Source organism: Aulonocara stuartgranti (genome assembly GCF_965226115.1).
Source record: "Aulonocara stuartgranti genome assembly, chromosome: 1".
Classification (NCBI taxonomy): domain Eukaryota; kingdom Metazoa; phylum Chordata; class Actinopteri; order Cichliformes; family Cichlidae; genus Aulonocara; species Aulonocara stuartgranti.
In genome coordinates this window covers 28349187-28373028 of record NC_138939.1, presented here as the reverse complement: position 1 = coordinate 28373028, position 23842 = coordinate 28349187, and the positions used below count along the sequence as shown (strand labels likewise).

Here is a 23842-nt window from a genome sequence, read left to right as displayed (position 1 = left end):
CTATTTGTAGCCAGGGAGGTTATGCTCCCTGCTCTGTTTCTTTTCTCTCGCTCCTCCTCTGTCTTGTTGTTGTGCAGAGTGGAAGCACACCTGCAATTTAATTGCGGGGTTGTGTCTCCGTCAGCATAAATTCACCCGGGCTTCACGTCTCGCTCAAAACTCCTTCGCCTTCTCCACGCCATGATTTTGGCTCTCCGCAATTTGTGAGGTTAATCCAGATAGTTCGGTCGTGTTGTACAACAGCTAAAGTGTGGCCGCCCATTTATTTCCAGCCATCGTGGACGGAACAGCAATAACTGCCACTAGTTGCTGGGATCTGCTGCTCTCTGGAATCTGTCTCCAGCCGCAGCCTTTGTTGATGCCTTCTGCCATTCTGGTCACACTTAAAATTATGACAATTTAATCTTCCGCCACCACTGTCATGGCAGCCTATTCTGAGAACGGCTGCCTTGCCTGTGTTTCGCCTGCGTCTTACCTGCCGTGCCAATAAAATAACTCAAAGAGTGTTGTTTGTGGGGTTTCTCTGGATTATCTTACAATGTTTTCTTCACACTGGTTGCCAGCAGTGGTGTGGAAGCTGGTAAACTGTTGCCCAAATCAGGAGTCACTGATTTGGGTCACTGTATTAGAGCACAGTGTTGTTTTGTTTTTTGTTGTTGTTTTATTTATTTTCTGTATCAGTAACTGGATTATAAGATATAAGATTATAAGATTTCAGCTGGCACTGAAAAATAACAAAACCAAAACAGTGCTATTGTATACTAAAATTTTGCAGTTTCCATAGTTTACAGTGCAATTAAACAAATCTATACAGATGTTCAAAGGTACGCTCTCTGGTTGCCTCCTGTGAGTCTTTAAAGCTGCATTTTGCTTCTGTTCTGTTGTGTCATACTGTGTTCCAGACTCGTTTGCTTGCAGTGTGTTTCCGTGCAGTGTTCTCTTGTTGTTTTGGACTTGCCTTTTGTTCGTTTCAAGTCTGTCTCGGCAGGCTGCATTTGGTTCTTCTTCTATTGCATTTCAAGACAGTGTTGTTAAAATAATGGAAAATGAACTTGGACAGGATTCTGGATCCAGAAGTCAGTAAATTCATGGTCACACAATCAGACAAAGTTGGTCTCTGAACCTGAGCACATATATACAGGGTGGGCCATTTATATGGATACACCATAATAACATGGGAATGGTTGGTGATATTAAAGTCCTGTTTGTGGCACATTAGTATATGTGAGGGGGCAAACTCCTCAAGATGGGTGGTGACCATGGTGGCTGCACATCTCGTATCTTCACACCATAGACAATTGCCTTCAGATGATCCCAAAGATAAAAGTCTAAGGGGGTCAGATCGGGAGACCTTGGGGGCCATTCAATTGGCCCACGATGACCAATCCACTTTCCAGGAAACTCTTCATCTAGGAATGCTCGGACCTGGCACCCATAATGTGGTGGTGCACCATCTTGCTGGAAAAACTCAGGGAACGTGCAGCTTCAGTGCACAAAGAGGGAAACACATCATCATGTAGCAATTTCAAATATCCAGTGGCCTTGAGGTTTCCATTGATGAAGAATGGACCCTCTATCGTTGTACCCCATATACCACACCAAACCATCACTTTTGTTGTTCCAACAGTCTTGGAGGGATCCATCCAATGTGGGTTAGTGTCAGACCAATAGCGGTGGTTTTGTTTGTTAACTTCATCATTCACATAAAAGTTTGCCTCATCACTGAACAAAATCTTCTGGGTGAACTGAGGATCCTGTTCCAATTTTTGTTTTGCCTACTCTGCAAATTCTGTGCACCGATCTGGGTCATCCTCGCTGAGATGCTGCAGTAGCTGGAGTTTGTAAGGGTGCCATTTGTTAGTAGCTAATATCCGCCGAAGGGATGTTCGACTAATGCCACTCTCCAGTGACATGCGGCGAGTGCTACGCTGTGGGCTCTTGCTGAATGAAGCCAGGACAGCCACTGATTTTTCTTCATTAGTGACAGTTTTCTTGCGTCCACATTTTGCCAAATCCAACACTGAACCAGTTTCACGAAACTTAGCAAGCACTTTGCTGACTGTAGCATGGGAGATGGGTCTCATAGGGTGTCTTGCATTGAAATCTGCTGCAATGACCCGGTTACTGCGTTCACCAGAAATCAACACAATTTCGATCCGCTCCTCACATGTTAACCTCTTCGACATGTCAATTGCTGTGAACATAGAGAAACTTGTAAATAACTCATGAAAGAATAAAGTTACGTTGAAACCAAGCACACCATTGTTTTTCTTGTGACATTACCAATAAGTTTGATGTGTCACATGGCCCTCTTCTGATTGAAAAAACAAAAGTTGTATCCAAGATGGCCGACTTCTAAATGGCCACCATGGTCACCACCTATCTTGAGGAGTTTGCCCCCTCACATATACTAATGTGCCACAAACAGGACTTTAATATCACCAACCATTCCCATGTTATTATGATGTATCCATATAAATGGCCCACCCTGTAGAATGCTCTGGGGATTATTATATCTCCACCCTCTCAACTACAATTAACATCAAAGTGTCTAGACTAACACCAAACAGGATTCCTTCTTATGGTCTGGGGGCTGTTTTGTTATTGGAGGAAATTGTACAGTGGGTTGATATCCCCCCTGTCAGGTCTGAGGCTGACTCAGAGCATGATAATACCAGTCCAACTTGGACAGCAGCCATGTTGAATAAGAAAACAGGCCTCTCCTTGCACCAGTTGATGGCACACTATGTTAACTAGGGGTAGACACATAGATATCTTGGTAGTGCCCTTCTAATATCTTTACTGTTGCTGCTATTTATATTACTGTCAGTATTTCCTTGATATGGGGGTTTGTGTATGTACTGTAATGGTTTTTCCTTTTTTCTAAACCACTCTTCCAACATGTTCCTTGTTCTTCACAAATCCATCACTCCTGCACAAACATATTATGCACAAGAAGAAATGTACACTTAATTTAATATTTAAGAGTTGCTCTTGTAGTTCAAAACTAAGTTTCAAACCTGCTTTTTCATTTAATATATTTATGATTAGCATATGAAATAGAAGCCACTTGTTTTTGATCTAGGATTCCTAAATTAAGGCACAGTGGTTAGCACTGTTGCCAGGGTTGGACTCAGCCCCTGCATTTTTGGTCCAGGCATCCCACTATGATCGCTCAAAAAAATAAAATAAAATAAAATAAATGGTTTCTTTTCATTGTTTTCTATCAGCTTTTCAGCTCCACCTTTTTCACCACTTTTTCTATGCTAAACTTTTTCTACAAGCTGCGTGTTTTGCAGAGCAAAGGTAGGGGAGGGGCCAGTCGTATTAAGACATTTGATTGGGCAATCTAGTGTCTGTAATGAAAATGAACCAATCGATTGCCGTCAGTGCTTGTACGCCTGGTGTGCAGCAGGCTTCAAGCCGGTCCATCAGCCCAACAGGAAAATGCCCAGTATGCCATATTACCAGTCCACTCGTGACTGTTGCCTCACAGGAAGAATGTACTGGGCTTACATACACCATCTGGCTGTATGGAGTTTTCATGTTATCACCATGTCTGTGTTTGTTCTTTCTGGGTACTCCGACTTCTTCTCACAGCTAGTGGGGTTACATTAATTGGTGATTTTAAATTGTACATGTAAATGTGAATGGTTGTCTATCTTTCTGTGTTAGCCCTGCGACAGACTGGTGACCTGTCCAGGACTTGTCCAGGCCCCATGCAACCCTGAACAGAATAAGAGATTATTAATTAATTTTTTTATTTATTTATTTTTTGCTTTTAGTACCTGTTTTTTTTTTCAGTAGAAGATATCTGATCTTGTTATGTCAATTTTTTTTAGATTGATCTAATATTTATTAAGTACACATTTTAATGCAGTCCAAAAAAGCTGAACTTTAAACACACTTGCTAATGAAGTCTAAGCATTTGCTATAATATTATTACCTCTTTCAATTACTGTATTCTCCATACTGTATATTCAAATGCTATCTCCAACTGTGAGTTCATTTTCCAGTCTATTAAAGCTGCTATAATATGAGGAACAAAATGTAATAGCAAACTCTTTGGTAAGGGTAAGGCATACACAAGCAAATAACAATGGAAAACAGATGTCTGATCTTTAATGTGTGGACTACACTGATGTCCATTCTCCCTTTGACAGGGGTCACTCCTTCCCCATTTCCATTGTGCCCATTTCCCAGTAGTATCAGTGTAGTGTTTCATTATTGATTACATGACTTTCTGTTTAATTTAGTTGCTGACTTGGTCAGTTCAATTTCAGTGTTTTGCAATCCAGTTGTTCAGGGATGACACGACGAATCCTACTTCCGGGTCTAAAGCAGTCTGCGTTTAATATGGCTTTTGTGTTGTTAACATGTTTAATGTTGTGTATTTTCTTCTATTTGATCTCAAAAAGCTCCTAAAACAGTCAGTGATCACTGTTGACCTCCCTCGGCTTTTATTACCACTAATCATTTATTTAAGTTTTTAAAACCTTAGGATGTAACTACAGCCCAGCCCATGCAGCAGTATATGAATGACTAACCTCGTATTGTGGATGGATTATCTCAGTTGTTCTCCTGGCTGAAGTTTGGTCCTTTTACAGCATCCTGCCATACGATTACATTTGTTCCTGACCACCGAGAACACTCACGTTAACGTTTATCGAGTGGAAAAAAAGTTAGCTTGTTTATATTATGCTAATCAGAATCAGAATCAGAATCAGAATGGGTTTATTGCCAGATGTTGAGGTTTACAACATTAGGAAATTGCTGCGGTGCTTCAGTGCAGACAATAAGAATTAAAGTGCTATGTAGAAAGAAAGATATGTGCATGAGATATACATGAGATATATACATGAGAATAAGAATTATGAGTGCTACGTAGAAAGATATATACATGAGTGCAGGTGGTGATCAGTGCCAAACATGAAATGATGCAGTGACACAGCGTAGGGTCATGTGTTAGTGGCGGGGACAATCATGTGGTTATTGTTCATGTGTCCAACAGCAGAGGGGAAGAAACTGTTCTTATGGCGAGAGGTTCTGGTGCGAATGGACCGGAGCCTCCTGCCTGAGGGGAGCAGGTCAAACAGACTGTGTCCAGGGTGAGAAGGGTCAGCTGAGATCCGGGCTGCACGCCGCAGTGTCCTGGAGGTGTACAGGTCCTGCAGAGATGGGAGTCTGCAGCCAATCACCTTCTCAGCAGAGCGCACAACACGCTGCAGTCTCTGTTTGTCCCTGATAGTGGCTCCAGCGTACCACACGGTGATGGAGGAGGTGAGGATGGACTCGATGATTGCAGTGTAGAATTGCATCATCGTCCGTGTTGGCAGGTTGAATTTCTTCAGCTGCCTCAGGAAGTACATCCTCTGCTGGGCTTTCTTGATGACGGAGGTGATGGTGGGCTCCCACTTCAGGTCCTGGGTGATGGTGGTACCCAGGAAGCGGAATGAGTCCACAGAGGTGATGGGGGTGTCAGTCAGGATGATGGGGGGGAGTGGGGCTGTGTGCTTCCTGAAGTCCACAATAGTCTCCACTGTCTTCTGGGCATTCAGCACCAGGTTGTTGTGGCTGCACCAAGACACCAGACGTTCAACCTCCCTCCTGTAGGCAGACTCGTCCCCGTCCGAGATGAGCCCAATGACGGTGGTGTCGTCTGCGAACTTGATTAGCTTGACAGACTGGTGGGTGGAGGTGCAGCAGTTGGTGTACAGGGAGAAGAGCAGAGGAGAAAGAACACAGCCCTGAGGGGAGCCGGTGCTGATGGTCCGGGAGTCCGAGACATTCTTTCCCAGCCGCACGTGCTGCTTCCTGTCCGTCAGGAAGTCAGTGATCCACCGGCAGATGGGATCAGGCACATTCATCTGGGAAAGCTTGCCTCGGAGATGGTCTGTGTTGCTAGTGGTCACGTAGCACATCATTATATACCAGCTAGCCCAACTTCAGTAACCCTACAAACGTCACTGCTGTTTAGCTTTCTGTCTTCATTTATGTTGGAAGTGATAACAGAGCTGTACGTTTTAATTTGTTTCCAAAACCCCGCAGTCAGGACATGCTATATTGTATTTAGATAGAAGCTAGCGAGCTAACTCCCTGCTAACTTCTAACTCCGTTAAATGTCATAAATTCCGTTTTCATGGATGCCTGGATGTTAAACTCAATTGTTACACCTGGTAGAGCAGAACGCTGATCATTTTATTAAAGATGAAAGACTTTAGACAGTTTTTCAACTCTCAGTAATGCCACAGTGATCGTTTGATATATGGACCTGCAGCGGAGTTTAGGTCCAGACACGGCTAGTGACGACAGACTGAACAACCGGATTTTTCACAATTGTTTATGGGTCATCTGTATTCCTGGGAATCAAGTGGGTGGGTCCTATTCCAAAAAACATGTTCAACAACATCTGAGATTTTAGCTAAAAGAAGCATGTGGAGTGTTTATGTAGCTGACATTCCTTTAACATATATACGTGCATTAGAATATCTAATATATCTATCAGTACTCATATGTAAAGGTGTTAGCAGAAACCAGGATTATTGCTAGTAATATGTGTATGTATACTTTGGTTCTTTGTTTTTATGGCACCTTCCTTACCTTGATAAGTGGTACGGTCCATACAGGTGAGGCTGGAAATGCCTAATTACAGGAGAAGAGAGAATGAGACTGAATTTTCATTTAGTTATATATATATATATCCTTGAATTTGGCCAAAATGTTGAAACTAGGGTCCTGCAGTGTTTCCAGCCATCCAAGAATATTAGCAAGCAGTAAGCCACTCACATCCAGACTGTGGAGTATTTAACCATATCTGATGCATAAAGCTTTAAATTTTCTCCAAGCAACTTCTCTATGTTACAATTATGGCCTGTGTAGATTACAGAGAAAAACACAACAGAATCCTTGTGTGTTTTCCAGTTGAAGATAAGGATGTATGGCAGAGAGGATAGTAAAGAAGAATAAATGGATGGTGTAATAAAAAAGGTCCTTACACTTAATGTTGCACAGTGTTTAGATGCTCATGAGACATTAAAAATGAAACAAAACAGGACACAATAGTCTCACAGATTCAGGGGTGGGCAATTAATTTTCCCAAGGGGCCACATACTTAACAGCGACTCTTGTAGAGGGCAGCACCAGTAAGTTTAACTCAGTTTTACTGAATATTAATCTTGTGTCTTTACGAGCTTTTTGGTGCAGCCTTCCATGGCACTCCCAGTTTCTCATGTGGCCTCTTGGGAAAATTAATTGGCCATCCTTGTTTAGAACCTCTTCCATCTATAATCGGTGGAAGGTGAGAGCCATATAGCAGTGAAATTGCAGAATAAAGCCAAATAGTTCTTCGAATGGGCCAGTCAGTAACTGGAATAGATGTTTGGCTAATGAGGCAAAACACCAGGGACATGCTATGGTACCAAGTGAAGAATGGAGCCCTTGTGGTCACTGTGATTATGCAGGTTTGACTCACCGCTCATTAATAGCTTTGCTAAAAAAGAAAAAAGGTTTAAATGCATATGTTTAAAACAGCTCATACAGTAGAGCCCCGGGTCCTTGTATTGCTAAAAGTGAGTTTAAAAACAAAATGTCATCTATAATTCACATGTGGTGTGTGGGTGTATTTGAAGTGAAAACATGTAAATGGAGCATTGCAGTAAACAAATTGTAAATAATGGTTTTTAAGTACTTTTGCCAAAAGCGAATGTGTATGAAGCAATTCAAACAATGCAAATGATTGAAAATTGCATAAATTACTCTCACTTTTTGCCAAAGGGCAGCTCATCAACATCATTTAGAATCAGAAAAAGGGGGTCTAGAAGATTTCTTTCCTTTATGTTTTCCTCTGTTTATCATTGCACTCACACATTCCATTATCCTTATACCCCCCCCCCCCCCCCCCCCTTTCAAATCATAGTTTAAAGAATATGAATTGTAAACTAAAGTGAGGTCATGGGTTATACAGGAGAAAGGAAAAAGAGCTGTTTAGTTAGGAAAAGCTCCTAAATCTGACATGACACCAAATCTTAATGAGCCAGGGGTTCCTCAAATCCAAAGTGTTTGTCCTGTCTTGCATCACGTTGTACCCACATGGAGTGTGTGTTGTAATCACGGCTTTAACAATGACTTCTCTTCCCTTCGTTTTCCCCCTGACACCACATCAAAGACAATGTCACTGCAGAAACAATACATAAATCAATATGAATGAAGGGAGTGTGACAGGAGTTCTGTGGCAAAGACTCATTATACTCATTAGAGGGCCTTGGTGGCTGTTGAGCCAGCAGATGCCAAGGGGACCTCTCCGGCCCTTCTGTGCTCTTTAGACTCTCCTGAACACTCACATACACATACAGAGAGAAAGAGAGAGATTACAGGAATTTGCCTGCCTCACCTCAAGCTGTCAGCTTGATGTGTCAAACACCAATTCACTCCCCTTTATTTGGAGGAGAGCTACTAGCAGCACTTTGCGATGCAAATTCCTCCATGTCCTTTTATGTGGAACCTTGCTAACATGCCAGTCATGCCATGCTTTCCTGAAGGGCTGCTTTAAATGCTGCACACTCAAAGCTGTGGTCAGAATCAATGGTTCTGCTGCTGTTAACCTGGAGTTAATATTTCATCAGTGGAGAAGCTCTAAGATGATTAAGATGGGTTCTCCCAAAGCAACCCATCCTCACCCAGGTGCACTCATGATAGAGAATTATTTAGATCTGAATAGAAAGCAATGTCAGCGTGCGAGAAGGAGGAGGATCTAGTACCTCTGCTCCTTTGTTTGGTTTTGTTGCTGAGTTATGGTCAGATATTTCATCATGTGTTTTCTCTCGAGTCTTATAATTTTACGTGAAGTTCAGCAAGTGCCAGACGAAGAACATTTAGCTTTTGGCCTGTTTTCCGTGCATATTACTCTTGTCTTGTGCAATCCAGTTTATGCAAGGCTGGTTTATACGCAGCCATCTCGCACCTTTATTATTTATGATAAGAGAAACAGCTCGTGTTGGTAGATGGTGGCAATTTTGTTACTGCACTCTTCACTTAGAATGAAACATTGCACGATGATAAGGGTCTGCGAGAACGCTGTGATGTCCTCTGATGTCCTTTACGTTCTCCCGGCTCTGAGAACACAAGTATATCTCCTCATCACACGCAATTAGAGCAGAGCCCGAGTATAAGCGTAGGAATATAAGCTCATGCACCCACACAAATACACACACCAGGAATTGTTCCAACATCAAATCAATAAGCCCATCCAGCTATGATTACAACACCAAGAAAGCACTTATTCTTTTTTTTTCCTTTTTTTTTACTGGTTGGGTGCTTCTGTTTTGTGTACATTACTTTCAGACCTCACAGGTTGTAATGAAAAACCACATCTTTGTGCCCAGTGTATGAGTGTCAGATTACAGCCATCACCTTAGGAAATATGTAAGTTGTCCAGCACATTCTCCAGAGTCTTTTACTTTACTTTTTTCTAAGTGATGCATCTGAATATCTTTCAGAGCAATTTCAATTTTAGATGTTTTTCCATCATATTGACAAGGGGGACAATCATAATCTTATATTTCTCACTTGAACCTTTGTTACCCACACTTTGCTATCATTATGGTTTGTTTTGTTTTTGTTTTTTTTATCTTTAAATCAAAGTAAACACACAACAGAATGTGGGATGTACTTAGTGTGAATGACATGACTGATGAAAGCAAAGATACAGTTCTGTATTAAGTTGTTGTATGATGAATGTTTTATATTGACTACTGAGGTAGAGCTTGGTGTGATGCTTGTGAGTTATAAGTTTACTTTTGTAACATCCAGTCAGGTTGGGGGGGTATTTATGCATCACTCACCTTCTTATGAACTTTAGATAGACTCCTAGATTTTTACTTTATTATACCCAGGACCAGCCTCACAGCCTACAGTCATATCTTTTATCACTGTGATATATGTAGGCTATTCTGCACTCATGTTATCCAGAAGAATGCGACAGAATGTGAAATACATATTTAATCTTCTATAATTTTCAGCTTCAGTAGTTTGTCATCGTGTACTGTGAAATGAACTGGGGACAAACTGTTCAGATATTCTTTTTTTGTACCTTGTCCTTGAGTCCTTTCCAGATGGGAAATAGTGCACAAGCTCTGCTTACAATGCATCCAGGTGATTGCTTGTGAGAGGTAACAGGTGTTTGCACTCCACTCTAACCTCATCTGTACTATGCTTGACCTGCAGACACCTAGACCTTTTCTAAGACTGGCATAATTTTAGTGGTTACTCTTTAAAAGACCAGAAACAGTGCCAGCTGATTATTTGGATGGCAAAAATGATTTTGTAAAAAACCTTTTTGGTGTACTTTGAAAAGATTAATTTGACATCTCAGCTCACGAGAGTGTGTATGCCATTTTATACAGTACTCTGCAAATGACTTATGTGAACCCTAATTTCTTTATATTTTGCTGGGAAAAGTTGTAGCAATTGATTAAAACATGAAAACATAAATGGAAATGCAGTATATAATTCAAATACTGAGTTTATACAATTCTAACAACCTATTTTGGTATGACCACCTATATCCTTCAACACAGCCTGAGCTCTCTTAACTGAACTAACTTAAACTAAGTTTTCTTGGCATTTCTTTAAGTAGTCTTCAGAATAGCTTTTATGTGGATGTTGGCTGCTTTTTCTTCTATTCTCTGTAAAGATGATCCCACACTGCTTCTATAATGTTGAGGTCCAGGTCATCCATGACTGATAGTTTCCTATTATGTGTTTTTCAATCCAGGTATGGTTTTTAGTGCATTGATTGTGTGTTTGGGGCAACTGTTATGCTGGAAAATTAAGTTGTTGCCAATCATGAAGGTACTTTTGTGCATTCATAATTCCATCAGTTTTGTCAAAACCTCCAACACCCCGTCCTTGAAATCAGTGGCGACTCGTCAGTAGAGGGTGCTAGGGTGCCGCCCTCATAAAAATATGGGAAGAGAAAAATCCATCATAAACAATTAATTACAGAAATATGGCATACATTAAAATTATACATTACATTACAAGTACAGTTTGCTCATACACTATGTGTGATTGCCAGAACCCACCTGCCAGAATGCATTTTGTGTTCGAACTTTACGTTACATTATCCATGAGGTCCTTGTGAAATATATAATTATTTTTCGACTTCCTTATATGGACACTGGCCAAATAGTAGTGTATGGAAAGTTTTTTTTTTAACTCATGAGGGTCTGAGGCTGAGTTTCAATTGGATCTTGGAATTCGCCTCTTGGGGCACAATTTTGTTCCCTGACCAATTAGCATAGATTACCTGGCTTGTTTAAAAAATTGATTGGACAATTTTATGTCATTCACACATTCACATTTATTTAGACTTTCCTCAAAAAAAATTCTTTTGTATTTTTCTTGTTCAGTGTCTGTAAAGATACCATTTTATGGCTCTCAAATTTTTCATAGTTTCAACTAAAGAAATGGGAACAAATATATGTTTTTATGACAGGCTGCTAGTAATAAACCACCAAAAGATAAAATTTTAAATTGTCTGTTTATTATTATTAATTTATTATTTATGTAATATTTATTAAAGGTTTATTGGAAATGCAGCAGAATTGTGGCATCTTAAAAAAAATATTAGGTTCCTTTGAATTGTGGATTTGGGAACCGTAACATATTTGGGGGTTTATCCGGGATATAACATAAGTGGCTTGTAGAGCTTCCCTTCCACAGTTCAGATTTATTCAAATTTAAATTACTTATACTGCACATAACCAAATACACAAATTTGTAAAAGCATTAAAAAACTAATTATATTCAACTTAATTATATTCAACTGACCCATAAAGCTGCCTCGCACTATTTTCACTTGCTTGTTGCATCATCAATTACTTGGTAGTAAAAAGAGAGAGGCATGTAATCAACAACATTAAAAACAATATCAGTTCTCTGTGTGAGTTCATGTAGAAGCCATGAACTTAGACAGCATATCTTGGAATGTCTTTTTTTGGTCCCCTAACTCCGTCACCATTAAGCTACTTTCATGTGAAAGAACGAGGTATCACTTTCCAATCCAGTATCAAGTTCTCTCTCATTTCCATGATGCACACAAAAATTATAACAGTTTGAAACTTTTTAAATAAATACTTTGGTGTCTATTTTTCTTCTTCAAAAAAAGCTCAATGAAGTTTCAGCTCTCATGATGCAAGATTGAGTGTTAAAGCATTGACACTACAGTGAACTATAGCCTTCAATTCTTTGTTAAAAACCTGTCTAAAGATATTCCCTTGCTGTGTTAAGACTTTCCCTCAAAGTATAATTTAAATCTATGATTGCTTGTTGGTCGAACTCCATTATTTCACTCAGAGAGCGAGATAGAAGCCCTCTGCAAAAGTTTTTCAATAAAAGTTTTACGATGAAAGATGAGTCCAATAAAAAGCAATAACACTAGCACATCCTCATTAAAAAGAACTTTGTCATATTTCAACTCCAAAGGCAACCTAGGACCAGGAGACTTTTATTAACCCATTAGCATACTAATTACTTCGGATGAATAACAATACAGAAAGAAGAGTTTTCAACCCCCAAAAGGTCATTGTAGTGTCAAGGAATGCATTTTGAATAGTTGAGACATATTTTGATGTCATATTTCTCACTTAAACAAATTCTGGCAAGCCTTGTTCAACTTACTGCTGAAAAATGATACAGTCGGTGTAATAAAGGCGCCACATTTAGCAATCCTGGCTTTACTGTTTGCAAACAAGCATCATTTATGATCAATATCCACAACTATGAAAAGTGATCCTCCCGGCTTTTCTCCGAAGCTCAATTGATTTTTATTTTGTCTTTGTCGTAGTTTTATGAGTATGGTTGAGTGCCATAAAAAGCCTCTCTCTCTTTTAACATTTTCTTTGTGTTTAGCTCCTTGGCAATTTCATGTGATTTGACCCACAATAATCTAAAATAGCCAACGGCTGTTTCTTACCATATTATGCAGTCGGATCTTTTTAAAAGCCTATATTGCTGCCTGAGAGACGCTTATGTGAAGACACAGGAGGCTAAGGAAAGAGCAATAAGGATGGAGTAACGCTGGTGGGGAAGGAAGAAGATGGTGCTGCAAAGACCATTGGCCAGGTGATGGCTTATCCTATAAAGCAAGATTGAAGACATGGCTTTTGGTCATGTACAAGAACACACGGGAGAGCCACTGGAGCTGTGTGCGTGTGTGTTACTCTGTGTTTTCGTATTATCCAAAGACAGAAAGACAAAGAGGGGGAGTTTAATGGAGTGTCCCAGGGTGAGGCTCCGTTGTTCCCCCTCATCAAGCACGCTGGCAGTGCTTTAGCCCCATAATGGCTATCGTGCGCCCTGAGCCAATAGGCGCTCAACGGTTTCCTTTCACTCATTGCTCATTATTATAGGCCAAGTGCAACCACTGGGGGCAGGAGGTTGAGAAGATGCACTACATTAAGAGACATGAGGCAAACACGTTGTGCGATGAGGATGAAAAGAGACACGAGGACCAAAAGGGGAAGGAAAGAGTGACGAGGTGGAGCCAAAGGAAGGGTGACTGGTGAAGACGGGAGGGGATTATGAGTTGATTATGGAAGAAATCATATAATGGCACAATCTAATCACAGAAATAAACTGCTGCCAGAGGGCAATGCTTGCTCTTGTTAACATGTCCATCTGGATCAAGTCACACACATTGTCAAGCACACACATGCAGGCATTCGTGTTCTTTCATGTGTGCACTCATACACTCAAGAGCATCTCTGACAGCTGCCATTTACAGGAAAGGAGTGATACTCGGAGTGGAGAAAAGTCCGGGACAGCTGAATCCCTCTCCCATGTATCACTAGCACAAACTATTACAGACAATCTTAAGAGAGTCATTCAATACACACAAAGAGGAAATAAAAAACATCTGAAAGGGCTGCAAATCATATCAATCACATGTGAGCATGTTTCTATTCATGAACACATTTTTTTTCTCGATCTTTAGTGGAGTCACAGAGCAATTTGTATGCTTTATTCTGCGTGCTTTTGAAGATTAAATCCTCATAGCAGCAGCTGCTCTTATTATCTCTATAATGACATATTTTTCAATAGCATAGGTTGATCTCAGATGCAAGAATGATCAAGAATTGTCAAGCCTAGAACAACGGTTCAAGTTATTTGCAGATGAGCATTTTTCTTGGTCTCTATTGCCCCCTACTGACTGTAAAGAACTATATCAGTGTAGCAGCAAAATGTGAACTCAGTATGGAATGTCATTAAAAACCACTGGCCTTTTTATGACGGTTACATAAAGGCAGTGTCATTCTAGATAAATTAAAAAAAGGAGTGCTGCAAACTATATTTATGCTCAAGAGCATCTCACAGATGTCTGCAAAGAAAACATGTTTAGCACTGGTATAACACATAGATGTGTAGAGGACAGAAGAACTGTTCCCCAACTCTTAAATATGATATACTTGAATCAGCTAAACAGCAGAATCTGTGCCACCGTGCTTGCTGGGTGACCTCATTTCATATCACCCACTGTCAGGGGAAATTATCTGACTAAGCCTGGTGCTTTCAACTAACAGCCCCACAGTCACAACGTGTCATGCAGAATGAGTAAGGTGATAATGAAGGATGTCTGACAAAGGGATGTTTTTTCATCCTGGAGTCATTAATCATTTATTATTATTTAATCATGCAGTATTTAATAACAAATAACCTTTAACTTGCATTTATTCCTGCTTTCTTTTCCTGTCATATTGGCAAATGACACACTCGCATTCTCTCCAGTCTCTCCAATATGTAAATTAATATGAAATATAATACGCAAATATAATAGGCAGGATTTTAATACATTAGTTCATTGACTTAAAAGTCTTAACCAAACAATTCTCACGTTTAAGTTTTATCCTTTTTTTCTCTTTAACTTAGGAATGAACAACTAAAAATAAGGCAGGTGTCATCTTAACATTTCTAGATGTGCATGTGAGTCTGAATGTCATCTGACCAGACCTTGCTAATTCTTCTGCCAATGCCTGTAGGTGCTCATTTGAATACTCTTTCTCCACCTCACAGACTGATTCGTTTTATTTTGTTCTCCCTTGATAGGCTTCATTGTCTCCTGTGCAGATAAGGAGTCTATTATGAGCTTCCTGTAAGATTTACAAGGGCTGCAGCTGCAGTATGACCATCGTCAAACTCAAGGTCCTTTAAACTATACCTTTCTGTCTGTCTTTCTGTCTCCACACACATATACACACACACACACACACACACACACACACAAACCTATCACTCTGAAAGTGATCTTTCAGTTGCTTCTCTCTTTAGAAACATCTTATCAGACCTGATAGTTCAGATTAATGATCAGCCAGAGTACAAAGACACACACAGACAGGACCATTTACAAAAGTACACTTTTAAATCAGCCACTGTTCAAAGACACATTTTCTTTCTTTCTTTCTTTTTTCCCCTCTCTTTTTTTTCTTTCTTTCTTTCTTTTTGCTTCATTTTCTGTCGTATCTAATTTTCATTGGGGAATAGCACCTTTTCAAACCCGATTACAAGTCCCAACTCTAAAGTAGTTTTGTCAAAATAGTGTCATTCCTACAATGGTAGAAATGACACTATGATATCCTTTGAAACAGGTAATGTGATTGGATTAGTGCCAAGTTCCCTCTTAATGAATCAGAATGTCCAACAGTAGGAGGTCATGTCTGGGTAATTTAGACAAAATCAAAACCTAAATGTTATCTAGTTTTTATATTTTCTTTTACTTTATAGTAAACAAGCATGAAATATGTGCAAAATTTTGTGATTCTGAATTCTAAGCTACACTTTTTGTTGGGTGGGGTAGCTTTCCTAATCTTATTGTCTACCGTGTGTTCATTTTTTATTTACCATACTGGTCTGTGTCTTGATACAGTTCTGATAATCTCACTGTAGGTTGCTGAGCCAACAGAGCCCTGCATAAGCTGGGGGGAAGGGAGGGGTTGAGCTGCCCAGCCGCAATAGTGGAACCATGTGGCATAATCATTTCCTCTCACTCTATAGGCTTCTGTTCCTGGGGTTCACCCGTCTGCCAATAGTACACGTGTAAATCTATGTCACATATATACATGCAAGGAAGTATGATGCACATACACACTGCAAATGTATTGCAAACAAACACAGATGGCTGTGCACTTTATGCACTAATTTGGTAGCAGTAACATTTTTTTATGCGCATATGGACACACAGACATCTTTCCGTTACTACAGATAGAACTGCTGGTGTTTGCCAAGACCCACCAACTGAGATAAGGGAAATAGTGTAGTGTGTTCAGGCAATGTATTCCCCAAGAAGCTGCTTCAGTTCTGAGGGTCATCTAGATTTGTTCTCTCCAGTCAACACTGCCCTCTTCTGGTTAATATTTGTAATTACAGTATGACAAACCGCTTATTTCTGTGCGATGAAAAGCTTAGAAGTTGAATAACCATTTAGATGGATGGATAGATTCCAAAATACCACATTCTTTGCTACAGTTATTTTTTATTAAGCACCCAAAACCTTCAGGTGTCATACCAGATACTTCTCTATTCTATTAGATGTTGGTAGGCATATAATAAATGTTGTTTTTTTTGCTAGACTAAAATAAGAGATCAAAATTTCAAGAAATCAAGTATTAATTAAAATATTGTGAGACATGTAACAACCACATATTTAAAATACACATTGCAATATAAACCTTCTCTAGTCTTTGTTTTGACATCAATACTATAAATAGTCTCACAGTAAAGCAAAATACTTTAGAAAACAAATATTTTATACAATTACTGAGTGAAACACATTAAAACTGTGAGATGACCAATGCTGCAAATTCTTTAGGTTATCACTGTGGCTCAGAAGAACAGCAAGGTGACTGTTAATTGAAAGGCTGGTGGCAAAATCCCAGCAAACCTGCATGTCAAACAAGATACTGAATGTGAGTGTGAGTGTGAGCAGAGACAACAGAGCATATAAAATAATCACTTGTGTGTTTGTGAATGATGCTCGTATGGAGTATAAAGGCACCATATACAAGTACCAGTCCATTGACATAATCTCATCTAAACATGACAGAAACAACAAATAAAAATGATTTTGATTTCTACAGAGGCAAAAGGTTTAAAGTCCATTTTCACTGGATTTTATAGGTTTTCATTTGATTGCAACAACATTGGCTGGAAGACTAGAATGCCTCTGCTTCTGACCCATCCTGTTACATTAACACTTTAGCGTATATGAATGATACTTGTTGGGTGACATCCAATAAGCATCTTTTTAAAACTAACAAAATGTTTCCCTTTGTAAAGGGGAGAGTACACTATTTACAGAAATGGAAAGTAATCTTTTATATGCACAGTAGGCCATTAATGCCACTGACCCTTTTTTATGAAACCCAATTTGAAAGTATTTCGAGCGATCTAACAAAACTGAATAAAATTCTGATTGCTGCACAGTGTACTTCTCTTTGGTGTTTAACAAAAACAGCTCTGTTAAAGGACACTTACAGATCGCACGTATGCACATTTCCCATTCTGTGATTCAATCATGCTTGCTGATAGGTAGCCAGCTTCATGCACAGTGGCCACAGCTTGACTCCAACCTTTGACCCTGCTATGCAAACTGAATACCAATAAGTGACTACACACTGATTTTGTCAACATCCCAGACATGCATGCCACTCTTTTTTATGATCTAGTCAGGGATTTAGAACAGTTTTGAAATATAGAGACCATTCTGAATACATGTAATAAATTATAATATGCAAGCTTCCAAATGCAAAAAATAAGGTATGATGGGCAGCTTAGCAGATTGGCATGTACCAGTATATTCCAGTAAAACCAATCTCAAGCACATGCATTAATTAAGTAAAATGGACAGTGTAAACAAATAGTAATGAAGACATTCTCCACATACCCTCTCTCCTCCTCACTAATCAGTGTTTATCACAGTCATTTGCAAACCTGTTGCGACTCTGTTGAGATTACACACATTAGTATGGTCTGCTATTGTGTGGGTTTGTGTGCACATGGGTGTTTGTGTGCCAAGCCCTTGATCTTCTCCTCACACTCAAGAGTGACCTCACAAAGCTGCTCACACCCACCATCTGCTCTAGTCCGGTCTGCTCTGGTCATATGCTGTGCGTCGCATAGAAGAACATGTCTGAAAAACGAATGCATTCTGAAATCTATCATATAAGTAGCTGTAAAATAAGATAATTAAGTGTATAATTAATTAATTGCTTGCTTGCTGAGAATAGAATGGAACGGCAGACAGTCAGACATGAATGAAAGAGAAAGACATAGCAAGACCAAGTAAAGCTCATTGACATTAAAATGAAGGAACAGATAATCCTGTTAGAGAAAAAAGGTTAGTTCATAACACAAATGCTCTGATGAGTGTACCCACACGTACACACATTTACTTATACTACTGAACACAGGAGGACCTCGACAGAATTTCAAACCAGTGAATAGGAAAGGAAATAATTAATTTTATGTCTATACACACACACACACACACACACTGGCACAGACAGTGATTCATCCCTGAAACAACTGCAATTGCGAGAGATCCATCAGTTGGCTCAAGGCTGCCTGGACAGGAATGCAGGAGAGACAGATGGACTAGTTTAACCACAGTAAGAGAGGCTGACCTTCTAAAGAGTGGGAAGAGGAGGGGAGAGTGAGACAAGTGTGGAGAGAAAGCGAGAGAGAGAATCAGGGATGGTGTCAAAGACATAGACGATACTCTGAAATAGCTGTCATCAATCTTCAGTATCGCTACAGACACAGAAATCTCAGAGAGCCGAAGACGTGTGTGAGAAAGAGATAGAGGAGGAGCAGAAGATAGAAAGCAATGACACTTACAGTGTAGCTGCGTAACTCCAAAATCAAATATGGAGTACAAAATTACTGAGGCTAGGGGCATGAGGAAGCACTAATACAAAACCACATTACACTGTTGTGTGTGGTTTTAATTTGTCCCTAAAGAAAGAAAATAAATTGTCATCTATTCACCCAGAATCCATGGCTGCTGTGGCAGTTTTGCCTTATTGAGTGGTGCTGTTACCAAACACTGAGATTAAGGAGGATCCGTCAGGATTTTCCACCTTTCTGTGGCAGTGCATATTTCTGTTTTTTAAGAAACATTAACAATCTAAGCTATCCTGTCATTACAAGGTCCAACACAAACCAAACACATTTCACAAGAATAAAATGAAAACAGCATAGAAATGAATACAGATGTTGCTGCTATAGGAGGGCAGCATTTATCTTATATAACACTCAATTCAGCATCTACAAAGGTATGCAGAGTAATAAGTGTAGTATTACAGTAGTTTTATTTTTCTATCTTATTTTTTATTGTTTTTCAGCAACCAAATCATTTGTTTCCAGTTTTCATAAAATTCAGAATTTCCTGAAAAAAACCTAAAGTTTTTGTACCACGTTGATTGATATGATATCTTACATGTCAACGTGGGATTCAAAATCTACTGAATGTGTGTGTGGGTGCGTGTTACCCATGCACCCACACACACATGAAAGGTTCTGAAAAAGTGGACAAAAAAGGCTCCGACCCCATCAGGAGTCCAGGTTTCAAGAAAACTGTACTTAACATCAAGGTTTAACGTGTTTTTCTTAGTTAGTCTTATGTTGCAGTATGCTGTTTGAACATCTTCTTACAGTGAATAGACTGTCTTACCTCACTGTTTAGTTTTGACTGATGTCAACAAACAAAAATCTGCAATAGGATTAATCCCTCTGACAGATTAAGAACAAAAAGATGTCACTCTGTGTTGTTTTTGCCACTGCTTCAGTTCCTGTGCTATAAATGTTTCCTAGCGTTTCATTTGCTCTTTGAATTTTCTAAAATTCTGTGTTTAATTTCTTTTACCTGACAATTTATCACTAAAAGCTGTTGTCACTGGCAACGTGTTGTGCTGAACACCATCAGCTACAGTAAATGAAACTGTTGAGAAAGCCAGAAATTTAGAGATTGCATGTCTGGATCTGTGACTGCAGGTATGTAGGACATGTCTGTTCATGACTAGCTTAGATATTTGAACTTTTAAGGACCTGATTCCAAATCTTTCCTTTATTCTGTATCCTTTAGCGCTCGTGCTGAGCGGGCTGACAAGAAGCTTGTCCTTTTGAACGCAGCATTGATTTTCAGCCATTAAATCGAATCATTAAATTAGATTTAATCTCAATTTGAAGCAGATATGATGGAGACAATAGTACAAGTTCACCAGGTCTTCTAATGTGAAAAACATAAAGAGCAGACCTGCACACATGTTGCTCATGTACCATATGATTTTATCAATTATTTCTTCAGCTAAAAGAAGTGAGTCTTGTGCTACTTTCAAACATTGTTTACTTTTTTTACAGTACTCTTTCCTCTTGAGTGTTCTTTTGTTTCCTTGTGTTTCCATTTTCTCCTGTGAATGTATTTGTGTGTATAGGTCTGGGCGTGGCAGTCAACCTTGATCTGCTGTGTATTTGGTCTACACATGTAAAACCCATCCACAATTAAGGTCTGCAGCACTTGAACCCAAGCTGGTTGTCCACCCCTTGCCAGTTTGTCATATCTGTGTGGAAATTTGTGTACAGCTAAGGATGGTGACCTTCTACTCTCTGGTCTTCAGTAATTTTTGCATAAATCCAAAGTAATTTTCTTCTTTGTGTTTCAGGACAACAATCCATTGGCTCACCTGCCAGCTCACTACAGCAGAGCTCTGCATCTTCCAGCCTACTCAACTCACTCCAGTGTCAGACAGCCTGACTTTCAGCCTTCAGTCTCAAGCTCAAACAATCTGTCACCACCAACTAAGGACAAAAATACTAAATATTAACAGATAATAGATCAATAGATGATTTAAAAAAAAATCTTTTTCACAATGCAGGCTGGAAAACAAATATGGTGTAATGGGTTTGTGACTATTATACTTTTTATTCCCAAAAAAAAGAAGAACAATAAATAAAAGTAGGAGAGTTTTTCGACACTTCTCTTCTTGGAGAGAAAAAATACTTTCTGCTCAACATTTGAGCATGTTTGAGCTGGGACCTTCAGTTTTTTCACATCAAATATGTGGCCCTTGTGCTCTGTCAATATGCACTCTAAGACGCGGAGCTCAAGTTAAGATAGAATGATGGATGCTTTAAGTTCCTCGAATATTTGCATGTTTGATCTTTGAAAACAGACTTGGAGGCCTGTAGAACCCACAGTTTTACAGGGAACTGATATTTTATTTAAAGCTCCTCATATACCAGACACATAATAGTCTTTTTAAAAGTCCAAAGCAGGTGAATTTCTTTACAAATACTAAAACTTGAGTAAGGGAAACAATTTTATCAACTTACAATATTCCCCAGGTATGACACCATGTACCAAATACAAGTTAGCTTTACATGGAGCACTAACCTGCTGAAAACAGCCATCAGAAGATGGCTTACATTGTGGTCATAAAGGGATGGACAGGTGTGACAAAGTGGATGAGCAGTTGCAAGGCTCTCCATTTGTCCCATGTGTTGACCTTTTTTTTTTTTTTTGCACATTATACACATTATTTTGTTTCTATTTATTTGCTGTGATTTACTATTTGTGGAGTAACATTGTTGCACTCACTGTCTCGGGTTTGTAAGCGTTCTGTTGCCGGCAAATCAAACATTCTGCAAATTCAGGCAAATACTCAGTTACATGTTTCTTTATATTTTATTATGTTACAGATTAAGTCATTTGTTCATATTTACTTTGTTCTGTCTTTTCAGTCTTCATGTGGGTCAGGTGTGGGGAAACGCCTGCCTAGCATTTACTCATTTTAAAGTCCTGATGAAGTCACACATGACATCAGCAGGTCGAACCAAGTGGAGGGGTTTCTTTGTCTATAGAAATGCTTCCTTTTGTTTGTGTCACGTACTAAAGGGATTTGTTGAATCTTCCAGCCATTTAGTTGTGTAAATGTGCATTCAAAGCATTTTACCTGGAGAACAGTCTTCATTAACAAATTTCCCACACGTGGGACTAACAAAGGTTATCTTATCTTATGAATAAATGCACTGAGTTTCTGCCATGCGATGCCACCTGATTGGCTATTTAAGTTTAAAAAGCAGTTAAACAGGTTGATCTAATGACTGTTTTCTTTTCTTTTTTTTAATCCATATTCGGGAGAACACCATCACTTATTTTGAGTGTAATATTAATTCATTTTCAGGACTCTTAAGTACTCTAAAAGAGAGCTTAATCAAACTTTTGACAAATTATCTAAAAATAGGGTATTAATATGGTGGGCGCACATCAGAAGATGAATCCAAAGGCAGCCTTAATGAGGTTAAAGTAACATTTAAAGGCTTAAAGTAACCACTGGAGCATATTGAATGAGTCTGCTATGTTTTTACCAATTATATGTCATATGCATGCTCTGTTACATATATGCTCATACACACGTGGTTTCTAATAATCCGTCAATGAGTGCCAAGCAATTCCTGTGAGCCAAAAAGTCATAGTTCAGAAATCTCTGATCTGTCTCTGACTCAGTTTTTTTCTTCTTTTTTATATTTATCTGGCCTTGGCTCTGTGTGATGTCAGTGATAGCAGATGTATGGTCACCTCACAGCCAGATCAGAATAAAATACAAAAGCCAAACCTGACTGCTGTCCAAATCTATTCTAGTGAGGTGAGAAAATCAGAAGAAACAGACATAAAGGGAAGCGGAAGGTGGCTGAAATGAATAGCTTGTCTCAGGCAGATGATGAACTGAGAGGCTGTGCCGAGGCCTAGTAAAAGGTGAATAAGGATCATTTCTGAACTGTGAATCATGAAAAGCTGCTTTAGCAGAGTTCAAGAATAAACATTGTAAAAGAAGTTGTAAATTAGTATAGGTATCCTCTGTGACATCTTCATGAGAGTTCCATATTACGGTTTGCAGTTGTAAAGCATATGATATTCATGGCCAGTACACCATGGATGAGGTCACTGCCCTCCAAAAAAAAAAAGTTTAAAGCTTGCCAATGGATATGTTGTAAATGTATAACAGGTTCAATAAAGAAAAATTATAACTTTGTGCGGTCATGTAAACACACTATATTTGTCTCATTGCAGCACAGATGAAGCTCAGACTATAGAACCAAAGGATGCAGAAGGTTGACTGGCTCAGCGTCCAGGCTTGGCTGCTTTTTTATATCTTGTATCTTGAAGTTTTATTCAGAATTAACACAATTTCCGAGATCCAGTGAATCTTTATTTCTGTAACCATTTACTACCTGCTAGTTCTTCACAACTACACAGAGTGTTATTATTTGCACACCTCTTGATGCAATGCTGAGACATTCACATGCTATTTTAACAGTATGTATCGAACACTCTTTCTTTATTACTTCCCATCACATATAATGGTGATGAAACCCCATTACATGTTTGTGCTGGGAAGCAGAATGTCTTGCACCTCAGACCCAGATTGGAACTCCCTCCAGCTAGCAGCCATCCATGAAATGAGAAAATCTATAATGCACTTAATTTTCATCTCTGTAGATCAAGGTAGTGTCTCTTAGTGGTACTGGAGGGACTAGAAACACTGCATCAACCTTCATCAAACCCTCCTGCAATATTCAGACATACAGTACCTATTACTCACCCTGTCAAACACCTACTATACACATTCTTGCACAATTCCTTCTTTTTTGCTCTAAATACATTCTTATCTTCACACATAGTGTGCTGCAGCAGTGGAGTCTCAGAGACCTCAGTATTCTTGGCCTGCAAACCAAAGTCACTGAACAACATATCTGGTACCAATTCCCTTTTTCCTAATAATCTAAAGCAGAT

The 23842-nt window shown here is 39.3% G+C and overlaps 1 protein-coding gene and 1 long non-coding RNA gene across 2 annotated transcripts in view; one reads left to right on the top strand and one right to left on the bottom strand.

Annotated features, from left to right (window-relative positions):
• LOC309717094 (uncharacterized protein) overlaps positions 1 to 23842 on the bottom strand; it is a 144605-nt gene that overhangs the window by 102435 nt on the left and 18328 nt on the right. The gene's annotated exons all lie outside the window — the stretch shown is intronic.
• On the top strand, positions 20247 to 23041 carry LOC309711185. The gene is made up of 3 exons (XR_014277897.1): positions 20247 to 20365; positions 20484 to 20555; positions 20712 to 23041. It is a non-coding gene; the product is annotated as an uncharacterized lncRNA (long non-coding RNA).